At 36.8% G+C, this 16,455-nt stretch overlaps 1 protein-coding gene and 1 non-coding gene across 5 annotated transcripts in view; one reads left to right on the top strand and one right to left on the bottom strand.

The window, feature by feature from the left end:
- MAST2 (microtubule associated serine/threonine kinase 2) overlaps positions 1-16,455 on the bottom strand; it is a 204,516-nt gene that overhangs the window by 103,950 nt on the left and 84,111 nt on the right. The gene's annotated exons all lie outside the window — the stretch shown is intronic.
- Positions 142-248, top strand: LOC123793836 (U6 spliceosomal RNA). The gene has a single exon (XR_006780078.2). It is a non-coding gene; the product is annotated as a U6 spliceosomal RNA (small nuclear RNA).

Raw genomic sequence — 16,455 nt, 5'->3', positions numbered from 1 at the left:
TCCCTCTCATGCTCTCATGCTTTCTCTCTCTCTAAAATAAATAAATAAATCTTCAAAAAAAATAAAAACAAAAATAACTTTAGAAGCATGAAAATTTTCAATTTTTAACGCTTTGTTTTCTATAAAAATATATTCAGACTTGTGCTCACTTCAGCAGCACATATACTGAAAGTGGAACAGTACAGAGAAGATTAACACGGCCCCTGCACAAGGATGACACACAAATTCATGAAGCAGTCTGTATTTTTATACTTTGTAATATATTTTTGGAAACTGAAAAACTATATATTTAAACTTGGTACTCTCTGAATACAATTACATTTTATTTTTAAATCCTATAGATTATAATAATGAGTACAAGCTATAATCATGACAGAGATAGAAAAGCAGGAAAGTGGAGCTTAAGAAAAAGATATAGGGGCACCTGCGTAGCTCAGTCAGTTAAGTATCAGACTCTTGGCTTTGGCTCAGGTCATGATTTTTGGGTCGTGAGATCGAGCCCCATGTTGGGCCCTGCGCTCAGCATGGAGTCTGCTTGATATTCCTTGTCCCTCTGCCTCTGCCCCTCCCACTCGTGCACTCTCTCCTTTTCTCTCTCTCTCTCTCAAATAAATAAATAAATAAATAAATAAATAAATAAATAAATAAACTTTTTTTTTAAATAAAAATAAGGGGCGCCTGGGCGGCTGCCTTCAGCTCAGGTCATGATCCTGGAGTCCCAGCATCAAGCCCCATGTCAGGGTCCCTGCTCAGGGGGGCGTCTGCTTCTCCCTCTCCCTCTGCTCCTCCCCCTGCTCATGTTCATGCTGTGTGTGTGTCTCTCTCTCAAGTAAATAAATAAAATCTTTAAAAATAAATAAATAAATAAATAATTTTTAAAAATCTTTAAAAAAAAAGAAACAGAAATAGAAAATCTACAAATAAGTTGGTCTGCTTAAATTAAAAACTAAAACTAATGAATGTGAACAGACTTCACCTCACACAGAAAGCACACATATAATTAACAGCAGTAAAGAAAAGAGAATAACAAGAAATAAGCAAATTCAAAGAAGTGAAGCAAATGTCAATATAGAAAGCAGGTATAATTGTTCTTAAAAAAATATTATCTATCCAATATTTAGCCAAATACAAAGGTGTTTTTTTCTCCTTGTGGTTTAACGGTGAAGTAACCACAGAAAACAAAGAAATATTTATAGGTTTAATATAAATTATTTTGAAATTTAATGCTGAAAGGGCTAAACACTTAAGTTGGATAAAAAATGATGACACAAACGGTCACTGACAAGAATAAAGACTTAAATGAAATTATTAATTTTACTAATAAAGCAAGAAAAAAAGTCACACCTAAACTTTTTAAAAATGTATCTATGACTCAGTTCTACAGATCATAACAGGAACAAAAGTCAGGTTAAACAACTTTGTTTTATATATTACTCAGTTACCTGAAGAGGAAAATGAGGCAGTAGAAATGAGAATTTCATTAACTTGAAACAAAATACAGGCTCTGACTTAGGACAGAACTAAGAAAAAACTCTCAATTTTAGGTATTAAGACTGTCAAACTTTCACCTGCAACTATGACAGAGTTATGGAAACAAAACTAACCATTCTACTGCAAACCCCCATGAAACTAGACGAAATATATGAGGCAGTAGCTTTCAGGCACTGGGAAAAGGCAACACAAAAATGCAAACCCAGAAAAAAGGGAAACTCAAATGCAGAGACATCCCTAGTGTCCCTACCCTCTACTTGGGAATAATTTTCTTACAGTGGCACAGACAGCTACAGTTCAAGCAAAACACAGTAGTTCCCCTAAGCTGAGAAAGCACAGGTGAGAGTTCAGGGCAGCTAATCAAACACACACTGAACATTCATCAAAAAAGACCACAAGCTAGGCCACAAAAGAAGTCTCAAGAAATTTCCAAAGATTGAAATCTTATAAAGTAATGTTACCTGAACACAACAGAACTCAAAATCAATTACAATTTTTAAAAAGCCTACACGATTCCCCAACGTTTGAAAATTAGACCACACTTCTAAATAATCTATTGGTCAAAGATGAAATGACAAAGGAAGTTAGAAAATAATTTAGATTCGATTAAATACACAACATATCAAACTTTATAGTATGCAGCTAAAGGAGTGCTTAGAAGGAAATTTATAGCTTTAAATGCTTACATTAAAAAAGGAAGATCTAAAATCACTAATTTATGCCTCTATATTAAAAACTGAAAAAAGAAAAGCAAATTAAATTCAAAATACAAGAATACATAAAAGTAAACACAGAAATCAATGACTGAAACACTGTCAACTATACTTCAATTTAAGAAAGGGGTGGGGGGACAGAAGAGCCCTGTCATGAGTTCTAGAAGCTGCGTCGATGGTTTAAGACATGTTTTTAAAAAGAAGAAGAATCAATGACAGAAAATAGAAAAAATTAACAAAACCAAGAGTGGGTTCTTTGAAACTATTAATAAAATTAATAAAAATCTTTGTAAGACAGAGGCATCTGGCTTGCTCTGTTGGTAGAGCATTCAACTCTTGATATTGGGGTCATGAGTTTGAGCCCCACGTTGGGCGTAGAGTTTACTTAAAAGGAAAAAAAATCCTAGTCAGACAAATCAAGAAGCAAAGGAGGGAAAACACAAATTACCATTCTTAGGAATAAAAGATGGCTTATTGTGATGCTTCAACAGACAAAAGAATGAGAATGCCATGAACAACTTACGCCAGTAACATATAAGATGGATGACTTACATAAAAAAGTTCAGGGGCGCCTGAGTGGCTCAGTTGGTTAAGCATCGGACTCTTAGTTTCGGCTCAGGTCATGATCTCAGGGTCCTGAGACTGAGCCCAAGAAGGGCTCTGTGCTCAGTGTGCACTGTGCTTGAGATTCTCTCCCTTTCCCTCTCCTTCCCCCTCTACCCCTCTCCCCACTAGTTCTGTTTCTCTTCTCTCTCAAATAAATAAAATTGGGGCACCTGGGTGGCTGAGTCAGCTAATTATCTGCCATTGGCTCAGGTCATGATCCCAGGGTCCTGGGATGGAGCCCTACATCGGGCTCCCTGCTCAGCAGGAAGTCTGCTTCTCCCTCTCCTGCTGCTAATCCCCCTGCTTATGCACTCTCTCTCTATCAAATGAATACATAAAATCTTTAAAAAAGAAGTAAAATAATAAAATAAAAATCATTTTTTAAAAAGATTTACCAAAACTTACTTAAGATACAGACAATATGAATTATGCTAAGTGACAGAAGCCAGACATAAAAGGGCAAATACGGTGTGGTTCTACTCACATGAAATACCTAGAACAAGCAAATACCTGAGTAGAATACAGAAATACAGAATATAGAAATACAGAATACAGAAAGTAAAATATAGATACCAGGGGCTGGGAAAAGGGGAGAATGGGAAATTATTGCTTAAAGGTTACAAAGTTTCTACTTAGGGTGATAAAAAAAAGTTTAGAAATACAGTGGTGATGGTTGCACAACATTGTGAATGAACTTAATGCCATTAAATTGTATACCTGAGAGAGTGTACAATTCAATGGCAAAGTTTCATGTTATGTGTGTCTTATCACAATTTTTTAAACTTAAAAAACTAATTCAAAAGGGATTAAGACCCAAATATAAAAGCTAAAATTACAAAACTCCTAGAAGAAAACATTGGAGAAAATCTGCATGATCTCAGGATAGGCAAGGATTTCTTGGACAGAGAATAAATACTCACAAATTGAACTCACAGTAAAAAACAAAAAACAAAAAACTCACAAATTAAACAATACCAAAATTAAAACCTTATGCTTTTTGAAAGATACCATTTTGTGTATCTTTCAAAGGAAAAGGCAAGCTGTAGACTAGAGGAAAATAATAGTCACAATATATCTGGACCAAAAAATTCTGTATCTGGAATATATAAACATCTCTTATAACTCAATAATAATAAACCAAACAATTCATTTTTTTAAGTGAGCAAAAGATTTGAGCACACATTTCACAAAAGAAGATACTAAATAAATAAATAAATAAATAAATAACTTGCTAGCTAGCTTACTTGGTAACAACCTTACTTTTAAAATTTGAATCCTCTAGGTCAACGTAGTTTAATTTAAAAATACAGATGTCTAGGACTTATTCCTGACTCACTAAATCCTTTTACTTGAGATCCTTAGTATAGCCTTGGTATATACATTATGCCATAAGATTATTATATGTTATATATCAGGATTTTTTCCTCTGCAAAAATGATGTTCATTCATGTTTTATAAATCGACTATAATATTCACAGTCTTCTTTGAAAACAACTACTCTTAGAGACATTTTGCTAAAACATTTTTGAATTGGCTTTAATATTCTTGTTTTGCATGCCACAGAAACAACTTAATTCCCTGGTTAGTTGCATTATTCTTGTTATGAACTCTCATTAGACCTCTCACATTTAAAAACCACCAGTAATAAATTGACCACAGCTATTTTAAGTCTTTGTCATCTACAGAAAGATTTTGTTTTATACGGACGCTAGTCTGAATGATCTGCAATCAACTAGAAGCCAGAGTCCGTGTTTTCAACAAAGGATTGTCTCAGAGCCCCCTGGAAAAGGACTGTAGCAGCTATCTCAAACTACTGACACATCAAAGAATGGACTCTTGGGGACAGGATTCTGAAGCCATCGCTTGGACAACTGGACAACTTCCAGACCATTCCACTGGACTGAGTCAGAATTTCCAGAACTCTTTTTAGTTGAGAAGCGGACCATTAAACTAGATCCAGTGAAATGAGAATTAATTACATAGGCCTAAACGAACTAATGAGAGATGATTATAGTTATTTGTTTGGAATATTGTCTTATTAATATCTGTTTTCTAGATACATAAGGAAGCCTGCTCTCTTCCTTCTTGAGCTATCTAAACCCTAAAAAACTTAGTAACCATTGCTTTTGTAAAATGCAACATCCCTGAATCATATCTGATTTTCAAAGACTCTATCCCCAGTGAGATTTGAGTCTTGCTGAATTTTCTTACTGAATGTCCTTAAAATATCATTGCAAAAAAAGGTTATACAACAAAGGATTTGGCACAAAACAAAACAAAACAAGAATTTGCCTGAAATGTCATATTTGAGAATGATGCTTACTTATTTAAGCCACTTACAAGGAACTACAGTTGACTTTACGGAGCCAGTACTAACAAAACTCTCCCGTGAAAATTGCCCTTGTCCCTAGCTTTCCAGGATTCAGCCTTCTGGATGGTAAGGAAGGTTACCTCCTGGAAGGCCCAGGGCCCTTAGGACATTTGGGGGATCTTGAAAAAAGAATTCACCTAAATTTATCAGTACTGCAGATAAAATCTGATAGAGTGTTTGTTAAGCTTGGCTTTCTAGCCTCAAAATACAAATAATAGAGGCTTTTAAAAGTTCAATCTGAGATTCTTTATAAAATTTCCAGCAAAGCAAATTAAAAAGATCTATATAGAAAATTAACATCATTGCTACCCCATGTAAAGAACCAAGCCAAACTTAGTAAGACGAACCTTGTTTTGTGATTAAGAATAATATTTGAGATTGCTTTAGCTCAAAATGGCAAGACTGTAAGGAAACTTGGTATAATCAAAGAAAACGTAATAATCTTCTGGTGGAAAACTATGTATTGTTTAGAGAATACATTATCTGTTCGAGCCTTTTAGTGCCTTTGAGCTAGTTTACAACTCTGTAAACTATACATAATTGATACTGATACAAATAGTTCTTGTCTATAGATATTAGAAATAAATTCTGTAGAGTTGAGGTTCAATTGACTTCCCTTCTCCCCACAGAAAAATCCAGTTTTGTAACCACTTACAAATATATTTCAACACTTCCCTATACACATAAAGCTATGCTTCTTTCAATTCTCTGAACTGGCTGCAACATCTGCCTGGTACCCTTATTAAGTTAGATAAAATATTTAACACGTTTATTTTTTTTGATCAATAGTTTCACATATTTTTTTGTAATTTGTTATTATAAAACTATATTTCTCAGGATAGCTATGAAAATAGGACATATTTTATTTTACAGTTTGTTAGCATTATGTAAAATTCCAACTTTATATCTCCACCTGTATTTTTGTTCCAGACTAAACAAATGTTAGGAACAGGCCTAAATGATTACCCGCTATGTGTTAAACTCTATACTAGGCCCCAGGGCCAGAGTATTGTACTACACAACATGGTCCTGACCTCATGGAGCTTACCATCTGCTATGGACCAAACAGTGTCCCCACCACCCCCAAAGTCATATGTTGAAGCCCTATTTGGAGATAGTTTTTAGGAAGTAATTAAGGTTAGATGAGGTCATAAGTGTGGGGCCCTTATCTCAAAGGACTGGTGACTTTATAAGAGGAAAAAAATCTTTCTCATACACATGCCCCCTACCCCTCCTCTCCCGACTCCATCCCAAAACGCCATGTAAGCACACAGGAGGAAGGTGGTATCTACAAGCCAGAAAGAGAACCGTGTCCAGAAACCAATGGTGCTGCGTCTAGATCTTGGACATCTGGCTTCCAGAACTGTGAGAATACATTTCTGTTATTTAAGTCACTGAGTCTGTGGTATTTTGTTACGGCAGCCCAAGCACAGTAACGATCATATGATGGGAGAAGACAGATAAGTAATTCCTTATTTACGACTGCTGTAAAAAGCTATGAAAGAAGAGTACAGGGATTAATTAAAGTACATTCTGGGAAATACAACTCAGTCTAGGGACAGCACGGTATGGATGAGGTCAAAAAACCCTTTCATAAGGAAGTAAAATATAAGCTGACACTTGATGGAAAATAGGAACAAAGATGAGGGAAAAAACATTCTGGGTACAGGGAATATACTGTCCAAAATAAGAGACAAAGACAGGAACCAGATTGTGTAGATAGTTTTATGGGCCATGTCAAGCCTTTCAGATATGATCCTAAGAGTAAGAAAAATTCACTGAACAAGTTCATGTAAACATCTAATAATCAAATCTGCACTTTACAAAGCTTTTTCTGGCTACTGTGTCATAGATGGGTAATAGACTGGGGCTAAACAATGCTAGACAAAGAAAAACAAGTTAGAAAGCTACACCAGCAACAGAGGCAAGAGATTACAATGGCTTGGACTATATGGACATGCCAGTGATAGTAGAAAGAAGTAAAGGAGATATTTGAGAGATATTTGAGAGGCATAATAGAAAGGAGTTGTAGGTGTAAGACAGAGGAAGGTAATAAGAATAACAAAGTTTTCTATCAGGAAGTGGCACCATTTAGTAAGCTAGGGAATATGAGAGGAGTAGGTTTTTGCGAAAGACCATGACTTCAGTTTTACAAATGCTAAACTTGAGATGTTTCTGAGATAGCCAAGTAGATTATAGTGAGTTGGTAGGTGTGAGGTCTAGAGCTATAAATGTGAGGAGAATTAGCATAACAACAGCAACTCTAAAAATAATAGTAACAAAATGAGCTCTCAAAGGTTTTCAATTTTCAAGTCCTGTGTCCACATACTCATGGCTCACTAACAAAATACATCCATTTTTTAACAAGAAAATAGCTCCTGCTAGGAAATTAGTGATGACTATTGTTCCATCCCTGTCAACTTCTGCCAATCCCTGGCTTCCCACTAGAGATAGAGAATCTATGTGAAATCATTTCCTATATAAGCCCAATTTAAAAAAAGAAGACACACTATTAAGTATAGCACAGAGCTATTACTCTGGCCTTCAGAGTCCTTAAAACTACCAAAATTTCCTGATTTTCAAAGTCCGCAGAGAAACAAAGCCCTATACCAGGCACCACTGATACCACACACAAAGGCTTTACTATGTGTAACAGGTGGTATCTCTTTTTAGCACATTCTCCAGAAGCATTTATCCAGGCAAATACCATCAAGTTGCATCAGAGTAGGAAAGTACATGGCACTGTTTCACATGTCAGTTTCACAGGGGCAAAAGTTAGACACATCATATCCTTGAGCCCCAGGAACTCCTCCCTGCACACTGCCTATCATTGCATTTACTTACACCTGGCATTTACTTTCATCCAATATCTGATGTCTAAGTCCAATGCCCGAATGAGTAAGCCAACAATGCAAAAGGATAACTATTCCCAAGGACTCTAAGAATAAGGTCATCAACAGCAACACACACAGACACACACACCATGACAGGTGCTTCAGCTACCTCCTCGCTCCTATAGTCTGTTCTTCACCTCCATTGGATTGCTCACAGCCTCAAAGAAATAAAGCAATGACATTTCAAGAAATATGAAGATAATTACCTTAAGTTGTAATGAATAGTAGAAAAGCTTAACTTTCTGGGTAACTAGAGACATAAACACTATTTACATTCAATTCCTAAGTGTAGGGTCAAGGTATTGGTGCTAAAATCCACAAACAAAAAAGCAATCATATTTGAAAGTAACTGCCAATGGAGGCCTGCCTCACAAAGCTGGGCAAGGGAAGCTACTCAGAGCTGGTACAATTGAGAAAAAGCAAAATACAATATTCCCATAGCTTGGAAAACAAAAACAAATAGCTTTAGAACTTCATTTTCTCTCAATTCTTTTTCCACAGATATGTACACTTTCAACAAGATTATCAACTCCTCTATGTCTGATATTCTAGACCACATTTTTTTAATGCATTGAAAAATATCCAGATGGGCTTAAATGTGAAATAGCTTTCTAAAAATGAAAATTTTATTTCAGAAAGCTACATCTAATATAAATGGTATGAGCCAGGCCAAAAGAACTTACATAACCAACTTGCCCCAACAAAGCCCTCATCATTGCGGGTCTGGATTTTCTCATTCCCCATACTGGAATATAGTTGCTCTCTTCCCCTACGTGACCAAAGCCGATCATGAATATTCTGTGGCTTTTCTAAGGTGCACTATTGTTCATTTAACTTGGTTTAGCATCTTACTAATGTTAAACAGAACAAAACAAAACAAACCTACAGGCCTGAAATGGTGTTATTTAGGCCAAGTCACCAAATTGAGACATAATATCTAAAGCTGTTGCACTTACAACCTCTCCCAGAAACGTTTTCTTAACAGGTAAAGAATTTTCTGGTCAGCACCAATAAGGGTAATCTGTCACATGGGCCCTCCCCATCTACTACTAAAACCCTTTTGTCCCCAAATGTACCTTACCTGAAATAACCTTTTTTTCTGTTTATGATTTCCTCGTCCTGCCTTTAAAAACCTTTCCCTTTCTGTAGCCCTTTGGAACTCTCCTGTGCTTGTTAGGTGGGATGCTGCCTGACTGATGAATCATTTTAAAAAGCCCATTACATCTTCAAATTTATTAGGTAGAATTTTGTGTTTTTTTCACACTAATTTGTGTTTCTGAAGAATTTACAGCTTCTAACAGGTAATTATGGCCTGCTAATAACAAAAGCAATAATAAACTACCAGTTTTTTGGAAGTTTACTAATAACAGGCACTGCACTAACTTCTATAACAAATAGCTGAGGGTTCAATTGCAGGCAGTATGCCATTCACTTTACGCGCATTATCTTTTACAAATAAACTGAGGTAACCAAGGCTACTGGGGACAAACTGTCAATGTTCCTGTCTAAGGCCAGTATTTCAATAAGTACCTAGATGTGTGTTCTCCATTTTTAAAAAATATTTTATTTATTTGAGAGAGAGAGCACGTGAGCAGGGGGAGAGGCAGAAGCAGACTCCCCGCTGAGCAGGGAGCCTGATGTGGGACCTGATCCCAGGATCCTGGGCTCATAACCTGAGCCAAAGGCAGACGTTTAACTGACTGAGCCACCCAGGAGCCCCTAAGTCCTCCATTTTTGTCTACACAAGGACATTCCAGCAATTGTTCCATCTTCTCTCACATTAACTTTTCCTTCTCTACTGGATAATTTCATTGACATAAAAACATAATGTAATATCTCCCATCTACATTTTAAAAAGAGGGGGAGAAAACTCCAAGACCTTTTCCAGCTATCACCTGATTTCTATGATCCTCTTTTCAGCAAATCTCCTTGAAATAATATTACTAATTCTCCCCAAAATGTCAGAAAAGGAGGAAGAATGACTAAGCGAAATTCTATATACTCTTCACTTAGATTTGCTCTTTTCTCTCCCTTCTCCCTTCCTCTCTGTGCACGCAGGCAGGCACACACGCACACATGCAATTACTTTTTGTTAATTAGCTGAACAATTGGCAAGTCATTTGTAAACACCTTCAAACCTCCTCCCTCAAATACTTCCACAATTAATCCCTGCCTAACAAGAGAGAACCATCACACAACTGTTCCACTAGAAAGTTTAACACCGACACAATAATATTATCGAATAAAAGTCCACATTCAAGTCTCCTCAACTGTCCCAATAATGTTCTTCAACTATTTTTTTGAAATCCAGGATCCACCCAAGAATTAAGCATTACATTTATTCACCAAGTCTCTTTTGTATCTAGTAACCTAGAACACCTCCTTTGTCTCTCTTTTTTTCTTTAATCTTTTACAACTTCAACATTTTTGAAGAGTCCAGGCCAATAGTTTCTAAAGATTGCTCCCTCAGTTTGGACTTCTCTGATTGTTTCTTCCTATGGTACACTGAGGTTAAACATTTTTAACCCAAATATTACACAGAAAATACTGTCTCCCATTCTCTCCTGAACCCATTCGAATCAAGTTCTATATACCCACTTCCCATTGATATTGTTCACCTAAGTCACCAATAGGGAATTCCCTATTACTAAAGCCAAACATCAATTCTTTTTTTTTTTTTTAAGATTTTATTTATTTATTTGACAGAGATAGAGACAGCCAGCGAGAGAGGGAACACAAGCAGGGGGAGTGGGAGAGGAAGAAGCAGGCTCATAGCGGAGGAGCCTGATGTGGGGCTCGATCCCATAACGCCGGGATCACGCCCTGAGCCGAAGGCAGATGCTTTAACCGCTGTGCCACCCAGGCGCCCCAAACGTCAATTCTTAAGTGTTCGTCTTACATAACCTGTCAGCAGTTTTTGGCATACTTTCTTCTCGTCGCTTTGTAAATACCACTCTCTTCTGGTTTTCCTCCAATCTCACTGGCTGCTTCTTTCCATTCTCTTTACCAATGGATTCTCCTTCCCTCCTAACTAATAAACACTCAAGTGCCCCAGGGCTCAGTCCTTCCATCTCTTTCTAGACTCACTCACTCACCAGGTCAGTGCTGCTCAAACCAGCTGTGGTGAAGGAGCAGGTGAAAATTTTAAACCATAACAAACCACTGCAAGATACAATAAATATGAAATAATAGAAAACTGATCAAATGCCTGAAGGTCACAACAATGTCAGTTGGTTACTCTAAATTTCTGTACTTAACTCATGGCAAACTGGTAACAGTTTGATAATCACCACCGGTTAGCTGACCACACTTGAGTAGCATTTTAGTAGTTTACTTCTCCAATCTCGTAACTTTGAATATCATTTATATGTTGTTAATCTCCAAATATATACCTCCAGATCAGATTTCACCCTTGGTCCCCAGTTCATATATACAATTATCTTTACAACACTCCTTCTTAGATGTCAAACAAGCACCAAAGTCCTGATTCCTCCAACAACTCCCACTCCTGTCCCTCCCAAGAATGAAAACAACAGAAAACAACCCTGTTCCACTCACATATTCCCCATCTTGCTCAATAAATGGCAACCATATTCATCTAGCTATTCAGTCCTAAAATCTTGCAGTTACCAATTCCTAACTTTCTTTCACATACCAAAATTAACTATCAAGAAATATTGTCAGCTCTCCATTCAAAATATATCCAGAACCCAACCATTTCTTACCACCTCAGCTGCTACCATCTTGTCTAAGCTACCACCACCTTGACTGATTTTTGCAATGGCTTCCTGACATACTTCCCTACATTCACTTCTGCTCTCCCTACACTCTGAACGAGAAGTGACTTCGTTAAAACCTAACACAGCTCTATTCAACAGAGAAAGAAAAGTTGTTTCAACAAATGGAACTGGGACAACAGCTATCCACATTCAGAAGAATGAAATCGAATCCTCACCTTACACCACATACAAAAATTAACTAATAATGAATCAAAGACCAAAAGTGAGAGCTAAAACCATAAAACTCTTAAAAACAAATAGAGTTAAATCATCACAACATTGTTCTATATTTTCTCAGATTCTGTATTTGCCTATTAGCTTTTTTTTTTTTTTCCCCAAGTAATCTCTACACCCAGTGTGGTGGGGCTTGAACTCACAACACCCAGATCATGCATGCTCGACTGAGCCAGCCAGGCTCCCCCTACTTGGCACTTATTAATCATAGGGCCAAACTAAGAGCCAAATTGTTCATAGCTCCCCTGCAATCCAGTTTCTGTGAATGTGCAAAAATCCTACTAACAAACCTTCTAACCAATCCTGAGTCCATACTCCCAACCACTTCCTTTATCAAACTCTCACACATCAAGCCAATATTTCCCCTGCCCTATATCACTCAGGGTCAAGTACCAGACAACTAAAACCCACCTCTATAGCCTAGACCCCACTGATGTTATTCAAAGTGGCCAGTCCTAAGCTGGTTACCCTGCTCTGCCTTGCTTTTCCTGTACAAACACCAATATAGGCTCTGGCTTAGGCTTTCCTCTTGCTCCTTTCTGCCTCCTGACCAAACCCGGTGCTTTCCTCATGAGGTCTGCATGCCATGGCATGCCCCTTCCAGTTGGGGAAATTTTAAGTAACAAATTTTTCTTTCAATAGCATTAGTCTCTCTGTGTCATTACTTACTTACCTTTATATATTAAGGCCTAAGAAAAACAAGACCTTGAATTAGGCAATGGTTTCTTAAATATGATACCAAATGCACAACCAAAGAAAAAGCCCATAAACTGGACTTCATCAAAATTACAAACTTCTATGCATCAGAGGTCACTATCAAGAAAGTAAAACAACTACTCACAGAATGGAAGAAAATATTTGCAAATCATGTATAAGGGCCTAGTGTACAGAATATATAAATTACTCTTACAATTCAACAATAAAAAGACAAATACCTCAAATAAAAAATGGGCCAAGGTCTTGAATAAACATTTCTCCAAACAAGATATGCAAATAGCCAACAGGTACGTGAAAAGATACTCTACAGGGGCACCTGGGTGGCTCAGTTGGTTAAGCTTCCAAGTCTTGATTTTGGCTCAGGGCGTGACCTCAGGGTCATGAGATCAAGCCCTGCATTGGGCTTCCCACTGAGCAGGGAGTCTGCTTGAAATTCTCTCTCTCCCTCTCCTCTCTCCCTCCCTCTCCCCCCCTCTCCCCGTGTACACACTCTCTCCCTCAAATAAATAAATAAATCTTAAAAAAAAAAAAAAATGAGGGGCACCGGGTGACTCAGTCAGTTAAGCATCTACTTTGCCTCACGTCATGACCCCAGGGTCCTGGGATCAAGCCCCGCATCGGGCTCCCTGCTCAGTGGGGAGCCTGCTTCTCCCTCTCCTCCCTGCTTCTGCTCTCTCTCGCTACCTCTGTTGCTATCTGTCTCTCTCTCAAATAAATAAAATCTTAAAAAAAAAAGAAAGGAAAACTCTACATCATTAGTTATTAGAGAAAAGCAAATCAAAACCACAATGAAAAACAAATTCAGCAAAATTGCAGGATATAACACCAACACACAAAAATCAGTTGCATTTCTATACACTAATAATGAACAATCCAAAGAAGAATTTAAGAAACAAGTCCATTTATAATAATATCACAAAGAATAAAAATTTAGGAATAAGTTCAACTAAGGAGGTGAAAGACCTGTACACTGAAAACTATGAAACAGTTCTGAAAGGAATTAAAGACTTAAATAAATGGGAAAATATCCTACGTTCAAACATTGGGAGACTTAATATTAGTCAATCTGATAACATTACCCAAATTGATCTACAGATTCAATACAACCCCTATGAAAATCCCAATGACATTTTTACAGAAATACAGAAACTCATCTATCATTCATATGGAATCACAAGAAACCCTAAATAACCAAAATAATCTTGAAGAACAGTTAGTTCTTTGATACCAAACTTCCTAATTCAAAACTTACTACAAAGATACAGTAATCAAAACAGTGTGGTACTAGTGAAAGGACAGACAGTTAGACCAATGGAATAGAGAGTCCCAAAATAAATGTTCATATATATGGTCAAATATTTTTGACATGGATGCCAAGACCATCCAATGGGGTAAAGACAGTCATTTTAACAAATGATTCTGGGGAAACTAGATACTCATATGCAAAAGAATGAAGTTAGACACTTACCTTATACCATAAACAAAAATTCACTCAAAATGGATCAGAGACCTAAAACTATAAAATTCTTAGAAGAAAATACCTGGAGGATACCTTTTTGATACTGGATCTGGCAATGATTTCTTGGATATGACATCAAAAGCAAAGGCAACAAAAGAAAAAATAAATCAACTGGACTTCATGAAAATTAACATCTTTTGTGTATCAAGGACATTATCAAGGGAGTGAAAATGCAAATGCAACCCAAAGAATGGAAGAAAATATATGCAAATCATTTATCTGATAAGAGTTTAATATTCAAAAAATCTTAAAAAAAAAAAAAAACAAAAACAAGGATGCCTGGGTGGCTCAGTCAGTTGAGCATTTGCCTTCAGCTCAGGTCATGATCCCAGGGTCCAGGGATCGAGTCCTGTATCAGGCTCCTTGCTCAACAGGGAGCCTTCTTCTCCCTCTGCCTGCTGCTCCCCCTGCTTGTGCTCTGTTTCTCGGACAAATAAATAAATAAAATATTCTTTAAAAAAGAGTTTAATATGCAGAATGTATAAAGAACTCCTACAACTAAATAATAAAAATAAACAACCCAATTCAAAAATGGGCAAAGAAATTGATTTCACTGATTACCAATGACCAGTAAGCACATGAAAATATACTCAACATCACTAGTAATTAGGAAAATGCAAATTAAAGCCACAATGAAATATCACTTCACACATATGAAGATGACTATTATTTTAAAAATGGAAAATAACAAATGTTGGCTAGGATGTGGAGAAATTGGAACCTTCATATATTGCTGGTTGGAATGTAAAATGGTGCAGCTGCCATAGAAAGCAGTATAGTGGTTCCTCAGAAAGTTACACACAGAATTACCATATGATCCAGAAATTCCCCTTCCTGGTATCTACCTGAAATAACTGAAAGCAGGGACTCAAACAGATACTCGTACACCCACATTCACAGCAGCATTATCCACAATAGCCAAAAAGCGGAAGAATTCAAATGTTCATCAACAGATAATGGATAAACAAAATGTGATACATACATACAATGCAATACTATTTAACCTTGAAAAGGAACGAAGTATGACATATACTAAAGCATGGATGAATCTCTAAAAAATTATGTTAAGCAAAAGAAGCCAGACACAAGAGGCCACATATTATATAATGCCTCTTAAATGGAATGTTAAGAATAGGCAAATCTATTAAGACAGAAAGTAAATTAGTTAGTTACGAGGGACTACAGGGAGTACAGAATGGAGAATGAATGCTAGCAAGTAGGGGTTTTCTTTCCAGGTGATGAAGATGTTCTGAAATAAGACAGTGGTAATTCCTGTAAAATCTTGTGAATACACTAAAAACCAGTGAACTGTATACTTTTAAATGGTAATTATATGCTATGTGGATTATATCTCACTAAAACTGCGCTTTTCCAAAAAAACAAAAACAAAGCAAAACAAAACAAAAAAACTAGGACAGATCACATCTTTCTCTGCTTAAAACCACCCACTGATTTTCTGTCTCAATGAGTGTAAAATACAAAATCTTTTCTGTAGCCTACAAGGTACTACAAAACCCAGTCTCTGCCTCATATTCTTTGATGCCCCCTCCCACCAATGCCAACACCACTGTTCATTCCCCAACAGCCACCCTGGCCTCCTTGCTGTCCTTCAACATGCCAAGCATGTTCCTACCTCAGAACCTTGGCACATGCTGTATCCTCTTCATGGAATGTTCTTGCCCAATATATATCAATATCACTCATTCAAGACTCTTTCTGTTCTCTGCTCAAATGTCACCTTAATGAAAATATTCCTAGACAACACAATTTAAAATTTCAACCCCTGCTCCACAAAATGTATACCATCATATCTCTTATTTGGCTTTTTCTTCATAGCACTCAATACCCTACAACACACGTGATGTATTTTCTGTGTGTCTGTCTCTCTTGAATACAGCTCTGTAAGAGTGGAAACTTTGCTTAATCACTACTTCATCTCCCGTATCTAGAATAGTGCCTGTACATAATAAGAACTTATGATATGAAAGAACTTATGATATGATATGATGAATGAATTTAAACAAATGAACAAATAAATAGAAGCAAAAAGACAAAGAGAAATACAGTAACTCGTTTTACAAAGAAAACACCTAATAAAGTATTAGCAAGACTCAGGCCCAAGTCTGCCTGA

The sequence above is a fragment of the Ursus americanus genome, chromosome 12 (genome assembly GCF_024610735.1).
Source record: "Ursus americanus isolate L20-20 chromosome 12, mUrsAme1.1.p, whole genome shotgun sequence".
Classification (NCBI taxonomy): Eukaryota; Metazoa; Chordata; class Mammalia; order Carnivora; family Ursidae; genus Ursus; species Ursus americanus.
This window is presented reverse-complemented; position numbering and strand designations above follow the sequence as displayed.